Source organism: Lactuca sativa, chromosome 9, assembly GCF_002870075.4.
Source record: "Lactuca sativa cultivar Salinas chromosome 9, Lsat_Salinas_v11, whole genome shotgun sequence".
Classification (NCBI taxonomy): domain Eukaryota; kingdom Viridiplantae; phylum Streptophyta; class Magnoliopsida; order Asterales; family Asteraceae; genus Lactuca; species Lactuca sativa.
In genome coordinates, this window is record NC_056631.2 from 166,832,305 (window position 1) to 166,846,706 (window position 14,402).

The following is a 14,402-nucleotide window of genomic DNA, read 5'->3' on the forward strand; positions in this document are numbered from 1 at the left end:
AATGCTCAAATCATATTCATAAGCACTCATGAACATTGCAGCAAACATTTGCTTATGTCTAATGCTCTTTAGACAATCCACACACCAATTCACAACAGTCTTCATTCATACCTACTTCCAACATATGAACGACTGTGGCCCGTTTGAATAATTCGATTATTCTTAATAAACTCAATTATTCTGGAAGTCAAAACATGCAAATGTGAAACACAAGAATAATACTAATCCCATATGGTCTCAAACCTTTGAGCATAAATAAAACACCTTTTATTTATCACCATATTGATTACTCATTATTTGTCGTTTCGGGTAATCAACTTCTTACTTGAATTATTACACTTGTCCCATGCTCCTATCATGCACACAATGTTTACCTACGGTTCTTACCTTTTGAAATAGATCACATTGAACACATTTCCAATCATTCTCATTTCACAACTCTAAATCCTTTTCATAAGTGAAAGAATATCAAATTCTTGATACTTATAGAATATGCTAGATTCTAACATTCTATGCAACTTATCCTTTCGTAATGTCACTGCACCAAAGTCACAAAGACTATTGCCAATGATATTACAAAATCCTTTATCGGAGATTGTTACAATACAATTCCTTAGATATGATGTCTCTCACTCAAAGTACATTCCTTTGAACATCCTTTTGCATAAAAGTTTCTAATCTAGACATAGATTTTCAATATTCAATTCCCAATATGGACACATTTCCATATTTTCCATATGACAACTCATTCTTAATAGAATCTTGTCTATTCATAATGATGTCGATATGGTCCATCCAATATGGAAACATTTTCATATTTTCCAATACTATACTTTCAACTACTCACAAGCGACCAATCTTCGTCGAACTTTGGATTGTCCTTTGATAGTTGTTTAATTATTTTAGTCAAAACCGATTCTAGTCCTTTTTCCCTCTAAATGCTCTAGACATTTGGAAAATTTTAGAATGGTCAAATATTATAGCATTTGCAATCGATCCTATACCCGAAGTGTATGGGACACGTTGCATAATGTTTTACATAAAGATTTGATACTATATCAATCTTCTGCCATAATAATTTATTTGCTATGTTCTCAAAATTCGAATTGTGAAGAGGAATGTCGTAATCATAATCGAAATTTTAAGAAGACACTATGTACCTTTGACTAAATTTTATTAACATTCCACAACCTAAGCCTTTAGAAATGAAATGAATCATAATATTCTCTCCCTTAATTATAGCAAAACAACATTTCAACTCGTACAACTTTGCAAAGTATGACTCTTGTTTTTCTATAATTAATATTGCCAACTTGCAATACGTGCCTTAATAATCATACAATCATAACATTTATGCTCCCACTATCATGATGATTATTATAAAACATAACACTTATGCTCCCACTAGCTTCGACATGTATTCATAAACATCTTAACTTTTAGAAAAACAATGCTTGTTGAATTTCTTAAGTTCATGTTTCTAATACTTAGTGCTTTGATAATCTTTTATCAAGGCTTCTTGAACTTATACACCTTTGCCTTCGATAGTTCATATGTGTGTCTAAACACTTAAGACTAATTGCCAAACTTCACAATTCAAATTATGGAAAGGGATATCGTAACCACGATTGAATTCGAGAATGCAATTTTATTATCTTCTTAAAATCTTTCTTAGTGAAAGCATTTCCTCACAATCATTTTCATGAAGGAGGAAATCTTATGACACTTAGATTTAAACGGTGTATGTGTTCCTATCCATGTGAATTTGTTAAAACTAAATTTTACGACAAATTCAAACTCATATCGACCGAACTTTCTTAATCTTGATTTCTTGCCTTATGGTAGCACAGCTGCCCACCATGTCTTCCAAGTAGTTAAGCAGCTCACCCTTTCCTATCAATGTACCTTTCATTGATTAAGGTGCTTTGCCTTTTATGCGTTCAAAATGAGAACTCATAGAACTCACATGCATAATTAACTCGATTGGATTGGCACAGAAACAAAAATAATGTCATCACGATAGGTTGTAAACCTCAACTCGTGTGTTAGTGATGATCGATAAGGTTTATTTGATTTGTTCTTGAAACCTTTCAAGACCATTAAGACTCCCACTGACTCCTTGACATATAAGATTCTCTTGTCAAAACATTTCTTGACAAACAAATATTCAAGAGTTAGTGTAGCTTTTATCAAAACTCTTCATAAATTGGTCCTAGTTGGTCTTTGTCTTATCCAAGACATCACAACTTTCCACATTTGATGAATGTTACAAACCTTCTTAATACTTTTCACTCAATGTCACAATCTTAACTTTAAGACTTGTTATTGTAACGAAGTATGATAGACCTTTTGATTTAACCATTTCTTCAACTCTTGATTTCTCTTCTTATACATACAATTGTACTAAGACTCACTTAGAGGATCAATTGAGATATGGTTCTTAATCATTAAGACCTATCATAAAGCATAAAAGGTACTCTCCCTTCTTCTTAGAATGGAGAAACTTTTATCTTTCTGCCTTCTTGATTCTTCTTATTAGTTCTGCTATTGATTTAGACATTTTCAATCAATTCAGAATTACACTTAATCTTATAAGTATAATCATAATTACTAAACTTTTAGTAAATCATGACGAATATTTTGTTACTCTTATGGTGGACTTTGATCAACACGCAACTTTGTGTATTCGATCTCCAAGTCCTTCACTTGACACTTTGTCAATGAATTAGTCTAATTTCCAAATATGAAATTTCTCATTCATCGTGCAACCAAGTTGCATGATTCCAAGTTTCTGTCCAATTGAAACTTGGGCGATGAGAAACTCTCCCTATTTGGTAAATTTTCGACATTTCCATAAACAACATAACTAAGAATCAAATCCATCATTGCTAATAATAGAAACATTCAAACATCAATTTTTTTCATACACGCCATTGCAAGGATAATAATATAAAGTCAAAATTTATTTTATTGCAGAAAAATTTGTCCTTACAATGCAATTCATTGAAAAACTATGTTAATACATATTTCTAATTCTAACTCTAAGTAGTAGCTCAAGAATCTAATCTTCGAGAAATGCAATCGAAATCCATTCCTTCACGGTTAGATTTTGCTCACTTCTTCCCTTAAGCTTCCTTTCTTTTCTTCGATTCTACAAAACATCAATTGTAATCTTATCACATTATGTATTAGGAATCTAGAATAGAAGCTTAAAAGAGTTAGTTAATGGATTTTACCTATATTAGAGCCATACGTTTCGACTCTCCCATCTCTTAGATCTCTTAGGTAAATTGGGCAACTTCGTCTCCAATGCCCTTTCTCTTGGCAATAAAAGCAAATTGACTCTTTTGGAACATGAAATGGAACTACTTCAGACATTGCCTTTCTCTTATGATCAAACTTTTCGAACATAGCATGTCTTTCATTGCCATTGTCTATATCCATAGAGGTCTTGAAGGCAGATTCACCGATCAACTTTGCTTTTCTATTGCGCCAAATCATTGCTGATTCAGCAGCAATAAGCATATAGGTGAGATCTATAAGGGTCACGTCGCAGTTCATCATATAGTACTCTCTTACGAACTCACTATATGATTTAGGAAGTGACTGAAGAACCCAATCAACAACCATCTCCTCACAGACAACGGATCCCAACATTCTTAACCTATCAATGTGTGACTTCATCCCTAGGACGTGTGCACACACCGACTTTCCTTCTTCATGTTTACTTGCCAAAAGGGCTTGAGTGAGCTTGAACTTTTCAAGCCTTCGAACTTGTGGGTTAGGGAGAATAATTGGAGGAGGTGGAGGAAGTGAAGCATGATTTCTTGTTCCTTGATCGAATCGTGGAATATCATCTTCATGTGGAATGCTTGTTCCACGGGATTTGGGAAGACCATAGTTGTCGAACTTTGACATCTACAATACGGTAGAAAACGAATTCAAGTTAGTTGATAGATTGAGTCCTTAGTAAATCACCCAAATGAAATACTAAGGCTAGGACCCAACACAATATTCTACAAATCGGGAGAGGGATGCCGTAACCCAAATTGCAGAACATTTGAAGGTAAGTGAATGACGATTCACTAATTTCCACCATTAAAAAAACGAAAAAGAAATTTAAGTTTTAAATCTATGAAAACTCCTAGATCCTATGAGATTCATTGAACATTTCAATGGCATGTTTAAATCTCGATATGCCCCTCTTGTTTGTGACTGGGATGTCGAGGATCACAAAGCGGGTGTGAATAACCATGCAAACTTACATGGTGCCCTCACATGTTACAGTCACCTATTCGATGTGCTGGTAAACCACACACGCTCCACCGAACTATGACAAACATTGAGTCACCCTTTGCTACCTTTGCTTAGAACCATTTAGTGTGCCGGTTAACCACACACGCTCCACTAACGTCTTTGCAAGGGCACAAAGTGTAATTTCATGGAATTGCATCAATTCACTTTTGCCTAAGTAACTAAGATTGGGAATTTTTAAAACATTTAGTTACTTTTGTACTTTATTATACTTATAATGAAAGGTTTTGTCCTATCCTACCCTTTCGGCTAACGACCCTCCAGTAGTCAAGAGTGTGGTGGGTAAGAGTGGATACCCATTCAATCGCCATTTTATAGGCAATTTCCTTAAACACCCCTTATAGACCAGCTTCGTGAATGAGGCCTACTAACGGTAAGACTGACTTTTACTCATACATATATATAATGTTAGACTTTTAATGTTATATATAGTATAGGGTGTATTTTATACTTTCAAAATACTAGGTGGTCTAATTTAACAATTATACTTTTAATTCAATTAAATTGTAAACCTAAACTTTTATGGATTTATTAAACCTCTTTTAATTATACACCTTAATTAATTAATAAAACCATAAGGGTGCGATTTGAACTTTTTCAAAACAATACTAGAGTTTTAAAATTTAACATTCCTAATTAAACTTTTAATCAACTTTTAAATTCCAAAACTTGAGGGCAAGTTTTGAAACATTTCAAACATTAGGGTTTAGAATTTAAATATACATCAAAATTAAACAATTAATCAAAATTTAAATTCCAAAACTTGAGGGCAAGTTTTGAAACATTTCAAAACATTAGGGTTTTAACTATTTAAATTTCAAAACAACAAAACTTTTGGGTTCAAATTTAAACCATAAAACCTAAGGGGAAAATATGAAACTTTTCATAACAACAAGGATCAAATAACAAATAATCTAAATTAACAATTAATCACATAATTATCCATATTTGATTTATTTAATGATTTCTTGCAAAATAATTTATCAATTTAGTCAAAATAATTAATCAATTATCACATAAGGAAACAATTATCTTATTAATTGATAAATATCTTCAATTGGATCAAGAATATAGTCAAATATATCATAAAATCGGATTTATATTGATCTAATATGATAAGGTAACTATCCCAAAGCAAAAACAGCAAGAAATCCCGAGATATACTCCATCTGACGAGTTGACTCGTCGATTCAAGCTTGGACTCGTCGAGTCTGCATGGACTCGGCGAGTTCAGCTATGGAATCGGCGAGTCCAGCCTCCAGAACATCAAAAATCGAATTTTTTGAACATGTAATGCATCAATACAATTGAAACCAGTCTAGGCTCTGATACCACTGATGGGTTTTAGTCCTAAGAACATCCTATGTGCTCATACAAACCCTAATGCTTGGATCTAGGTTTCTCTATTGTACATGCAAGTTATCCAAGACTATAAACCCTAATTCTAGCATATGGAAATCGATATTAACATATAATTAGGTTTAAGATATTACCTTGATTGTTATGTAGTAATAACAATCCCAATTCCTCCTTGAATTGACTTTGGAAGGCTTAGAGTCACAAGTGTCGCTCCTCTAATGGTTCACAAACACCATAAGCAAGAGGATGAAGAGGAGAGAGGATGGAGGCTACCAAAACTCGTGTGAAACCCTAGCAAGAAGCTTGTTCACGTTTTTGGTCCTTAAGTGATCTATATATAGTGAGGCAATTAGGGTTATCTAACAAGGAAACCCTAATTTGGATGCTTAAGCCCTAAGAAACCCATGGAGCCCTTTCCATAAGGCCTTGGACGATTTCATATGGGCTTCCCCCATAGAATTCGTCCACCTTATAATATAAGGCAATCCATGGCCCAAATTGCAATTATCTTATAATTACAATTCCAGTCCCGTAAGTTTAATTAATCTCTTTTAGTCACAAAACTAATTACCAATTAATTATTGACTAATATTAATTAAACAATATGATTTCTCATTTAATATATTATTCCCATAATATATTAATAAATCATATTTAATCCTTTCTCTCCATAATTCATCCTATCAAGTTGCTTTGGTGAAGGCAACCCAAAAGGACCATGCACCATCGGGTCAAGTACATACCAAAATAGTTATGGATTAGAACAACCATTACACCAACTAAAACAAGTTTTAAAACACCAAAACAGTTTAGGGTAATGTTTCTAGTCCATTTCCAGCAGCAAAAGTCGAAATTCTGCATTCTGATCATTCTACTCGCCGAGTGCACGAACCTACTCGTCGAGTAGGATGCATTTTGCCTTGAACTCGGTGAGTCCCCCCATGGACTCGGCGAGTCCATCAGCCAGACAGCAACAATTTCAACTTTTTTCACTATTTTGCATCAAGTATCAAACAAGCAAGCCTAGGCTCTGATACCACTGTTGGGTTTTGAGCAATCTAACACTTCCTAAGTGTGCATGCAACCCTAATAAACCTTGGATCTATGTTTTCTTCTAAAATACATGCAAATAATAACTTCCAAGGTTTCTTCCTAACTAGCATAGCATAAGGATTATGAATCATAAAAGTACTAGTAGAAATACATACCTTTTGATGATGGTTGATTGTTTGGAGTTTGAGAGCCAAGCACCAATAGTGTGAATGCCTCAAATGGAATCACAAATCACCACAAACACTTGGAAAACTTTGAGAGAGTGTATACACACATAGAAAATCGGCCAAACACACAAAACCACACTAGTGGCTATTTCATGCAACATAAGCATGCTTATATAGTGTACATGGTTAGGGTGAAACCCTAATAACCCATGACCTTTCCTTTTCCAAGGATCCATGGGTTAAAAGCTCCATGGATCATCCATGGACTTCCATATAAGCCTAGCCCATTAACAAATGACTGTTAGCCCACACCATATAAAACAATAGCCCACAATTTAATTAGTCTTCCTTTTAATCTCTAAATTAATTCATAATTAATTTAAGACTAAAACTAATTAAATAACATGACTTCATATTAATATATTATAACTTATAATATATTAATAAACATATGTGTATAACTCTCATAAAATTATCCATAAATAGTTCGGGTGAAGTGCAACCCAAATGGACCATGTTGGGTCGGGTCAAGTATATACCAAATAAGTTATGGACTTAGACACCTTATCCAACAGACTCCCACTTGGATAAGTCTAATAACTATATTTGCGTATGTTACTTCAGGAACCAACCAGCAATCGTAGCTCTCGAAAAATCTGTTGAACTATGAAGCTCCATTTTAGATAAGTGATCATATAACCCTCTGTTCTCATGATATCAACCGGACAAATACATGGAACAACGTCGTACTTATTGTCCAGCAGTTTGTTTCCCGATTTTCGATTTGTTTGACAAAGAACTTTAATCGAACACATCAATTTAGTTCTGACCGGCCGGTACATAGGTCACAACAAAATCATCGAGGGGCCCAGATATCGCTTCTATTTCTAGAAGGAACAGATAAACTTCGACTCATATGCTTGTTCTACTACTTGTTGAATTGTACACAAAGGCACGCTTTATAACATCAAGTTACTGATGCGTTTACGTGCAATCAATGCACAACCAACTCATAGGTAACAACTCATATCTCTAGGTTTGAAGATTTATATGATATTACCGTCTCACGATCACTCGAGATAAATTCCATGAAGTGATACAAGTGAGTGTGGGTTTATTCCAATACTCATAACTTATGAGCACTCATGAATGTTGTAGCAACCATTTCTATGACTAAACCCATTTAGCCATCTACAAACTCGATTCATGACAGTCTTGATTCATACCTACTTCCAACATATGAACGACTGTGGAGTGTTTAAATAACTTAGTCATTTGGAAAGAATAACCTAGCTATTTAGGAAGTCAAAACATGCAAAGTGAAACACAATAATAATCGAATCCAATATGGTCTCAGAACCCTTTTAAATATAAATAGAACCACCTTTTATTTATCACCATATTGATTACACATTATCCATTGTATAATGTTTCAAACAATCAACTTAAGACTTGAATAAAAACAACAGTCGTCCCATGCTCCTAGCATGTACACTTTGTTTTTCTAAACAATAGTTATGCCATACTCCAAGTATGCACACTATGTTTGTCTATGATCCTTACATTGTGATGTAGATCAATTGAACATGATTCCAATGATACTCATTTCACAATCCCAAATCCTTATTGTAAATGTGAGAATCCCCGATTCCTATCATTTACCAAAAAATCTGTTAGATTTTAAACTTTTATGCAATGTTCCTCTTGTAATGATTATGCACAAAGTCACCAAAACCTTGTCACCAGTCATTACAGAGTATTCCAAAGAAGGTCAACTTCTATGGAACGGAAGTCTCATATTCAAAGTACATTGCTTTGAACATCCTTCTTGCATTAAGGTTTTCTAATCTTACATAGATTGAATAACTTCCACCTATGGAGACATTTCCATAGTCCCATTTTGACTATCACTTCCGAGCAAGAGTTACTTCTTTTCAGAACATGTCAATACGGTCCTTTCCGACAACTCACATCATACTTCCAACTTTCCCTGAGCAACCAATCTTTGGCGAACCTCAGATTGTCCTCGACAATTGCTTAATCACTTTAGTCATATCCAGTTCTAGACTTTTCCCTTCTCAATGCCTTAAGCATTTGGAAAATTTAGAAAAGATGAATATTATAGCACATGCAATCGATCCTATATCCGAAAAATATGGGACACGATTCATGATGTTTGACATAAAGACATGATACTAGACCAGTCTTTTGCTACAATATTTTTTATTTGCCATGTTTTCAAAATTTAACTATGAAGAGGGATGTCGTAATCATAATCGAATTTTGAAAACGCAATATATATAGAATTTCTTCAAGTTGAACCATTGCAACATAAAATTCATATATATATATATATATATATATATATATATATATATATATATATATATATATATATATATATATATATTCTTGACTAAAGATGATAAAAATCTCAATCTAAGTTATAGAATTGAAATGAAGTATAATTTCCTCTCCCTTAATTATAGCAAAACAACTTTTCAACCTCTGCAACTTCACGAATTGAAACTTTGTTTTCTATAATTAACATTGCTAACTTGCAACACTAAACGTAATAATCATGCTCCCACTAACATGATGATTATCTGCAAAACACTTATGCGCCCACTAGCTCTGACATATTTCCAGAAATCTGTTGGACTTCTGAAATTTAGATTCATACACCCTTTCTTAGATAGCTCACATGTGTGTCTAAGCAATTTCAAGAACTATGAAAAGGGATGCCGTAATCATAGTCTCAATTTCTTAGACCTTTGCCATTTCTCACAAGTCCATGTTAGTGTGCCGGTTAACCACACACGCTCCACTAACGACTTTTGAAAATGCAAATAACACAATTGATATCTACGTAAAATCTACTTAGTGAAAGCGTTTCCTCACCATCATTTTCATGAATCGGAGAGAAACCTTATGACACTTAGATTTTGTAGTGTATGAGTTCCTATCCATGTGAATTTGTCAAAACCATAATCACAAGATAAGGTTAGTGACAAATTCAACCTTACATGGATTAAACTTGTTCAATCTTAGTTTCTTGTCACCTTGGTAGCACAAGGCCCACCAATGCTTCCAAGTTGAACTCTGATAACTTACATGCAAATTCAACTTATTTGAAGTAGGTACAGAAATAAGAATTATGTCAACACGATAGGTTGCAAACCTTAAGTTGTGTGCTAGTGATAAATTACAGGTTTTACTCTTGATTAAATCTTGAAACTCTTTCAGGATCTTTAAGGCTCCCACTGTCCCCTTGACATATAAGTTTCCCCAGTCAAGAACCATTCCTTGACAAAACAAATATTCAAGGGATAGTGCGGATTCTTATCAAGACTAACACTTCACACAATTGGTCTTAGTTGGTCTTTGTCTCATCCAAGACATCACAACTTACCAATCTCAAATGTACAAGGGTAGAAACATTCTACACTACATTTGATAAGTGTTTTAAACCTTACTTTATGTCACTCAATGTTCCAATCTTGGAGTATGACTCTAAGAATTGTTTTGGAACGAAGTATGACTCATCTTCTCGATCTTAACCAATCCAACAACACATGACCTCTCCTCTTAGCCATAACAATGCACTAAGACGTCCTTAGAGCATGAATTTGTGATATGGTTTCATAATCATTAAGATGATCATGAAATACGATACTAAAGTACTCTCCCATCCTTTCAGATTTGAGAAACTTTTATCTTTCTACCTAATTTGATTCTTCTCATTTGTTTTGTCATACATTGTAACCTTTCCAATGTTACAGAATTATACTTAACCTTATAAGTATAATCATATTTACTAATCTTTAGTAAATCATGACAAATCAATCTTTGTGGTGGACCTTGACCAGTGCACACCCAGTGTACCTAATTCCTTAGTCCTTCAATTGACTCACATATACATGTGATCAAAGAATTACTCTTAATTTTCAAAGATGAAAATTCTCATTCATCATACAATACAACTTCTATGATTCCAAGTTTCTATCCAATTGAAACTTGGGTGATGAAAAACTTTCTTCATTTGGTAAATTCAGACACTACCACAAATGAAAGAATCAAATCCACTTTCCAATATTGCTATTACTGGAAACATATAAGCAACAATTTTCCACAGATGCCATTGTAAGGATATTTTTTAAAATAAATAAAATTAAACCCTTTTTTCCTTTTATTTTAAAACTTTGCGGAAAAACTTATCCTTACAATCCATATGAAAACCTTGTTGTTATCTATTCATAAGCAATATATATATTATAACTCTTAAGCAACAGCTCAAAATTCTGATTGTCGAACCATGCGTTCGAAAACCCACCTTTGCAATCAGAATCAACATATACTTACTTTAAGCTTCCTATCTTTTCTTTGATTCTTAAAAACATCAGCATGTGACCCATTCACATTATGTAATAAGAATCTCCAAATAGGAACTTAATAGAGTTAGACAGTGGACTTTACACGAAGTAGAGTCAAACCTCTTGACTTGATCAACCTTATGACCTTTCAGGTGAATAGGGCAGCTTCGCAACCAATGCCCCTTCCTTTGGCAACAAAACACATGGACCCTTTGGTAATGGCACATGAGACTATCTTAGAATTTGCCTTTTCCTTTACTATTTGGTCAACCGAGTTGACTATAGCCGATCCCTTTCCATTGGGAAGAGAAATCCTTTTCTAGATATCCAATGCTACCATTGTCAATGTCCATGTAGACTTGGGAAGTTGTTCTTTTAATCAAATTTGCTTTACTGGTGTTTTAAATCATTGTTGATTCCACAACACCAAGCAAATAGATAACATCATTAAGGGTCATGTCATAGTCCATCTCATAGTAGTCCCAAAGAGACTCACTATGTTACTAAGAAAGTGATTGAACATCCAACTTTCACGGGACTTTGACACCCAACTCTCCCGGCTTGTCAATATGTGACTTTATCTCCAAGATGTGAGCACACATAGACTATGCTTACCAATAGGGATTGAGTGACTTTAAACTTTTCAAGAACTTGTGGGTGAGGGAGAATAATTGGAGGAGGTGGAGGAAGTGAAGCATGATGTTGAGGGACACCATCTTCAAGAGATTTGGGAAGATCATAGTTGTCTGAACCAGACATCTATAATGGGAGAAAATCAAGTTAGTTGATTCAAAGTCCTTAATATAACACCCAATATGAAATATTAAGGCTAGGACCCAACACAATATTTTATAATTTGGAAGAGGGATGCCGTAATCCAAGCTATAAAATATTTGAAGGTAGGCGAATGACGATTCACCAATTTCCACCATGAAAAACGAAATAATTTATTAGGTTTTAATTGGATTTGAAATTCTTAGATCTTTTGAGATTCATTGAACTTTTCAATGGCATGTTTCAATCTCGAGTGTGCCCTCTCAAATTTTGTGACTGGGATGCCGAGGATCACAAAACAAGGTGTGAATAACCATACCAATTCACTTGGTACCCTTAATATTATCACCCAATCAATGTGTCGGTTAACCACACACGCTCCATTGATCTATGACAAACATTAAGTCACCCTTCGTGATCCTTACTAGTCCAAGTTAGTGTGCCGGTTAACCACACACGCTCCACCAACGACTTGGTAAGGTACAAAGTGTGAATTCCATGGGCTAGCACCAAATTCACATTTTTCCTAAAGTAACTAAGATTGGGAATTAAATAAAAAATATTTAGTTACTTTATAATAATCATTATACTTTTAATGAGAATTTAAAGTCATTGTCCTACCCGTTCGGCTAACGACCCTCCACCAGTCAAGCAAGCGGTGGGTGAGAGTGGACACCCATTAAGTTGCCATTTTATAAGCAACAACCTTATACCCACCTTATAGACCGGCTTCGTGAATGAGGCCTACTAACGGTAAAACGACTTGTTCTTATACATATATATATAATAATTAACCATTAATGTTATAAATAGTATAAGGGTAGAATTTTAACTTTTAAAACTTCTAGGGTATGGAATTAAAGTTTGTGTGAGACTTTACAAATTCCAAAACTCGAGGGCAAGTTTTGTAACTATCCAAAACTTTTCATTTCATAACTTATGAATTAAAGGTTCATAAAAATGAAGACTCTTCATTTTCATGTAACTTATGTGTTTAAATGTGTGTTAAAGAAAAGTGACCTTTGGATATCCATAACTTGAGGACAAATTATGGACTCCATTAAAACACATAAATGATCAAGAATTAATTCTAAACAATTCAACAAATAATTCCTATCATCTTCTAAATTCATAAGAACATGAACATGATCATCAAAATTTCAAGAATTATATGAACACATAAAAATCATGGAATTTTGATATATGCTATTGTAAATGGATTAGAACAACCATTACACCAACTAAAACAAGTTTTAAAACACCAAAACAATTTAGGGTAATGTTTCTAGTCCATTTCCAGCAGCAAAAGTCGAAATTCTGCATTCTGATCATTCTACTCGCCGAGTGCACGAACCTACTCGTCGAGTAGGATGCATTTTGCCTTGAACTCGGTGAGTCCCCCCATGGACTCGGCGAGTCCATCAGCCAGACAGCAACAATTTCAACTTTTTTCACTATTTTGCATCAAGTATCAAACAAGCAAGCCTAGGCTCTGATACCACTGTTGGGTTTTGAGCAATCTAACACTTCCTAAGTGTGCATGCAACCCTAATAAACCTTGGATCTATGTTTTCTTCTAAAATACATGCAAATAATAACTTCCAAGGTTTCTTCCTAACTAGCATAGCATAAGGATTATGAATCATAAAAGTACTAGTAGAAATACATACCTTTTGATGATGGTTGATTGTTTGGAGTTTGAGAGCCAAGCACCAATAGTGTGAATGCCTCAAATGGAATCACAAATCACCACAAACACTTGGAAAACTTTGAGAGAGTGTATACACACATAGAAAATCGGCCAAACACACAAAACCACACTAGTGGCTATTTCATGCAACATAAGCATGCTTATATAGTGTACATGGTTAGGGTGAAACCCTAATAACCCATGACCTTTCCTTTTCCAAGGATCCATGGGTTAAAAGCTCCATGGATCATCCATGGACTTCCATATAATCCTAGCCCATTAACAAATGACTGTTAGCCCACACCATATAAAACAATAGCCCACAATTTAATTAGTCTTCCTTTTAATCTCTAAATTAATTCATAATTAATTTAAGACTAAAACTAATTAAATAACATGACTTCATATTAATATATTATAACTTATAATATATTAATAAACATATGTGTATAACTCTCATAAAATTATCCATAAATAGTTCGGGTGAAGTGCAACCCAAATGGACCATGCCGGGTCGGGTCAAGTATATACCAAATAAGTTATGGACTTAGACACCTTATCCAACACATGGGTAGATGAGGTTGTTGGTAGGTGATAAAAGATGAGTTGGATAATGAGATAAAAGGGTGAGGAGGTTAGTTTTAGATCCGGGAGTATGGATCAGATCAGGAG